At 41.4% G+C, this 5455-nt stretch overlaps 1 long non-coding RNA gene across 1 annotated transcript; it reads left to right on the forward strand.

Annotated features, from left to right (window-relative positions):
• Positions 1–400: 400 nt before the first annotated feature.
• On the forward strand, positions 401–3740 carry LOC142463904 (uncharacterized). The gene is made up of 3 exons (XR_012787524.1): positions 401–812; positions 1207–1281; positions 2592–3740. It is a non-coding gene; the product is annotated as an uncharacterized LOC142463904 (long non-coding RNA).
• The last annotated feature ends 1715 nt before the right edge of the window (positions 3741–5455 follow it).

The raw sequence follows: 5455 nt of genomic DNA on the forward strand, positions 1-5455 counted from the left end.
CACTCAACAATACACATTGTAATCTGCTTGAATGTGCCACATTCATGCATGATTACTACACATAACATTATTTAATCCTACATCAGTCCTGCTCAACTCATGTTGTAGCTAGCCACAGAAATGGCATGTTTCACGGATATTTGCAGTTCACCACAGATGGCTTAAGTAGTGGCTGAGTATGAGTAATCGATTAATTGAGCCAGCTGTGCACAAGTATATTGTTAAACTAAACATGCCCTGTTTGCTGCGTTTTAACCCTGGGGTTCTGCATGTCTGTGATACAGCATTATTGTCAATGATGGGTGTATTATGACATCTTATGACTATCATTCAACATTTTATATATTATGTCTATATTTTTATGTATACCCATGTATGTTTTAGTTTATGTGCCACACATTTGCAATAACTTTGCATTTTCCCAATGTGTTCATTATGACATGCATTGATGTCAACTGACAAAAAAAGATAATTGATTGTACTCCATTATTCTAGAATATTTCAAGGCAGGACCAGTTCCACTATTCGGCGACAATTATGGGAGGATATTCGTGTATCTGTCTTAGCATGTGGAAATCAGGTCCGGACACTGAAAAATTGTAAAAAAAAAATTGACGATATCCGAAGAAATTTAAAGTACGCCATTCAATTTGGCCACAGACATGCTTCCGGGACTGGAGGTTGACCACCGGCATCACCTATAAGATTCACCCCTTTGGAGGAGATGTTGAAAGAAAAATTGTTACCAGTTGTAATCTCTGGTTTAGCGGGTGACAGAGATATAGGCGTCTATACGGAAACTTTTCCAGCAGGTAATTAATTTGTCTATATGTCATGTTGTTTATAACAATCTTTATTAGAATGTGAAAGTAACAAACAAATTAATGTTATGTTTATGACAATTAGACATATAGGATATTGAGTAACTGTACAAAAACCATTAGTGGTATGTTTTTTGTTAACAAATAATGTCAATTAATAATTACTAATATTACTTATCAAATGTTATGTTTGTAGATTAACATATTTTCCCCTTTAGGTGCATTATTGGTTGACGTTATACATGTATCATGTTTAGAATTTAATAATGAAAATAAGCCTTAATGCAATCATAACTATTTTATTTCACTAACATACTTCGACTTAATTTTCTATCATTATCAACATTATTGTAATGTTTTTGTTTTTTTTACTGAATTCTTATAGTTACACCTCAGCCTCACAACACCGAAGAAGAGATGGCCACATCAGATTCTTCTTTGGCATCATCACTACTGGAAGGTGAGGCTATAATGTTATGATACTATAATCTGTGTGTTTTAACCGTACTAGAAACATATGAATGAACATAAATCACATGCAGATGTTGGTGATATGGTCATACTTATTAATAGTTAAGTTACAAATGTACTTGCACTCATATAAATAACACAAACACATAACATGGTTTTAGAATTAATGGCTCACAAATAATGCTTTGAACATTTTAAATGTTGCTACTATGTCAGGTCACTATGAATGTTTCCATCTGAATAAATAATATTTTACATGTTTTATGCTAATGCATGTATTTACTACACTAATGTTAGTATTGTATGTTCAACATATCATACACACAAAAATATGTTGCACGCTATAAAGCTAGTACACTTGGTATAGTAACATGTAATTCAACATGTTTTATTTGTCATTGACTTTAAAAGATGGCCTATCACCACCATTCATGATGTTATAATGTTACATGTTAACCATGTTTGCATAAAAATAGTACAGTATGTAAACAGTAGTTATGCTATGAAAAGACAGTGGCCACAATAGTGTAGTACGCTGCACAGAAAATGGACGTCCTTTGTGGTTAACTATGCTTGCAATGGTATTTTTTATGCACACAGACATAAGCAAACCATCTTTTCGTATATTATGTTTTTTGTGTCTCAACTGTCAAGAAGCATGCGTGTATAGAACTTCAACACTATTCAGTGTGTGTATGTCACAGTATGTGTGTTGTTTGTTAATCCTGTTTAGTCAAAATGGTGGTGCATAAGGATCCAATAATGTGTGCTTGTGTACTCTCTATGTTGCCCCTTGCACGGTTGTTCCTTTAACAAATTTCCCACACATCAAAATCAACACACACATTGTGATAATCCATGGCACCACAGTTGGTTATGAAATGATGCAGTACAGCCTGTGTTTGTGCTTTCAGACTTCGTTATGTCACTGCTACCACATCCAGCAACATACTGTAATGTTGCAAAGGAAATATGTCATTACTATGTTGAAATTTAAATTTACATTCAATCCACTTTCGACATATGTTCATAATTTATGTTGCAGGGGGTGTCCTAATCACTATTTATAATAGTGTTTATGTGCATAATTATGAACATCAAGACACATGTCACCATTCAGTCACTGAATGATGTTTAACTGTTGATGAATAATGCCACATACAAAGGTATTTAGTAAAGGTTGTTTATTGTGCATTTTTCAATTCTGTCAAAATGCTTATGTTTGTAAAACAGATGCTGACATAAAAACATGTTATCAATGTCAAAGGTTAATTGTAATTTTTTTTCTTTCATACATAGGAATTGCATCTCCTGAACATCACAGTCCAGTAGTAACACAACAACGTCGTTTACAACATGACAATAATCAACAAGAAAGTGTGGGAGCAATTGATGCGTCCGAAACAAGGATGATATTAATCCAAAATACCCACCATCAGGAATTAATGGGAGTACACCAATGTATGGCATTGGAATGCGGCAAATGAAACAGATAATAATAAAACTCCCAGAAGAATTGCATGAAATGAATAAGACATTCAAAACACTTGTGAACACTCTACTACAAGTGAATAATCTTCTACCACAGTCTACAGGAAATGAAGGGCAGTCGAGCGGCAACAATGAAGGTTCTTTGTATGCAGGCATTTTGTCACCACAACCAGAGGTGTTAAATGTATCTAGTGATGACATATCCGAAGTAAGAAGCTTTAATCTGGAATCACCAACAACAGCTGAACAAATGCAGACATCTAGTACAGATGATAATCTTCCACACGCACCTAAAAGGTCAACAAAAAGGAAAAGGTCAAATACAGAAACACAAAGAAATTCCCTTGCCTGGAAGACATTGACCAATACTGGTCAAGACTATACCCAGCCACAAGGTACTGTCGCGGCCGAGTTTATTCTAACATTTACCCGGTCTCGGCCCCGACAGATACCGGGCGCGCGCCGAGGTGTCCCGTGCGTGCGCCGGAGCCTCAGAGGATCGGTCCTCCGATCGAGGCACCCCCCACCCCTCTCCGGGTCCACCAGGTCCCCCGGAGTCCCCCACCGCCATCCCCCACATCGCGGGACACCAGGGCTCCCTTCGGGGAGCCCTGGGCATGCACGCCGTGCGCGCACGCTCCCGATGAAGCATGACCGCGCATCGGTGACATGCGGCACGCCGAGGGGATTCGCCATCAAAGCCGGGAAACCTTGCGGCTTGCGGCTCTAGCCGCATTAGAATAAACTTGGTCGGTACTGTACACATGTCTATAATCAGCCTACAAATGTTACAGTGTCTACCCAGGCCCAAATTGCACCTGTCTTTACCCAGGCCCAAAGTGCACCTGTCTGTACCCAGGCCCAAAGTGCACCTGTCTTTACCCAGGCCCAAAGTGCACCTGTCTGTACCCAGGCCCAAAGTGCACCTGTCTGTACCCAGGCCCAAAGTGCACCTGTCTGTACCCAGGCCCAAAGTGCACCTGTCTTTACCCAGGCCCAAAGTGCACCTGTCTGTACCCTGGCCCAAAGTGCACCAGTCTTTACCCAGGCCCAAAGTGCACCTGTCTTTACCCAGGCCCAAAGTGCACCTGTCTTTACCCAGGCCCAAAGTGCACCTGTCTTTACCCAGGCCCAAAGTGCACCTGTCTGTACCCAGGCCCAAAGTGCACCTGTCTGTACCCAGGCCCAAAGTGCACCTGTATGTACACAGGCCCAAAGTGAACTTTTCTTGAACCATCCTCAATTTGTTCCAGTGTCTACCCAGGCCCAAGGTACTGATGTCTATAACCAGCCTCAAAGTCTTACAGTGTCTAACCAGGCCCAACGTGAAGTTTTCTTGAACCATCCTCAATTTTTTCCACTGTGTAGCCAGGCCCAAAGTGGACTTGGCTCTAACCAGCCTCAATTTGTTCCAGTCTCTACCCAAGCCCAAAGTGTACTTGGCTGTAACCAGCCTCAATTTGTTCCAGTCTCTACCCAGGCCCAAAGTGGATTTTACTTCAACCATCCTCAATTTGTTTCACTGTCTACCCAGGCCCAAAGTGGAATTTGCTCTAACCATCCTCAACACCTTCCAGTGTCTACCCAGGCCCAAACTGGATTTTTCTTCAACCATCCTCAACATCTTCCAGTGTCTACCCAGGCACAAAGTGGATTTTTCTTCAACCATCCTCAAATACTTCCTGTGTGTACCCAGGGCCAAAGTGCACCTGTGTCTAACCATCCTCAAATTCTTACAGTGTCTAACCAGGGCCAGAGTGGTGCAGAAATTGTTAATCCTCAAATTCTTACAGTGTCTAACCAGGGCCAAAGTGCACATGTGTCTAACCATCCTCAAATTCTTACAGTGTCTAACCAGGGCCAGAGTGGTGCAGAAATTGTTAATCCTCAAAGTCTTACAGTGTCTAACCAGGCCCAACGTGAAGTTTTCTTGAACCATCCTCAAATTTTTCCACTGTCTAGCCAGGCCCAAAGTGGACTTGGCTCTAACCAGCCTCAATTTGTTCCAGTCTCTACCCAGGCCCAAAGTGGATTTTACTTCAACCATCCTCAATTTGTTCCACTGTCTACCCAGGCCCAAAGTGGAATTTGCTCTAACCATCCTCAACATCTTCCAGTGTCTACCCAGGCCCAAACTGGATTTTTCTTCAACCATCCTCAACATCTTCCAGTGTCTACCCAGGCACAAAGTGGATTTTTCTTCAACCATCCTCACATACTTCCTGTGTGTACCCAGGGCCAACGTGCACCTGTGTCTAACCATCCTCAAATTCTTACAGTGTCTAACCAGGGCCAGAGTGGTGCAGAAATTGTTAATCCTCAAATTCTTACAGTGTCTAACCAGGGCCAAAGTGCACATGTGTCTAACCATCCTCAAATTGTTACAGTGTCTAACCCGGGCCAAAGTGCACATGTGTCTAACCATCCTCAAATTCTTACAGTCTCTACCCAGGCCCAAAGTGTACTTGGCTGTAACCAGCCTCAATTTGTTCCAGTCTCTACCCAGGCCCAAAGTGGATTTTACTTCAACCATCCTCAATTTGTTCCACTGTCTACCCAGGCCCAAAGTGGAATTTGCTCTAACCATCCTCAACATCTTCCAGTGTCTACCCAGGCCCAAACTGGATTTTTCTTCAACCATCCTCAACATCTTCCAGTGTCTACCCAGGCAC

Source organism: Ascaphus truei, chromosome 12 (assembly GCF_040206685.1).
Source record: "Ascaphus truei isolate aAscTru1 chromosome 12, aAscTru1.hap1, whole genome shotgun sequence".
Lineage (NCBI taxonomy): Eukaryota > Metazoa > Chordata > Amphibia > Anura > Ascaphidae > Ascaphus > Ascaphus truei.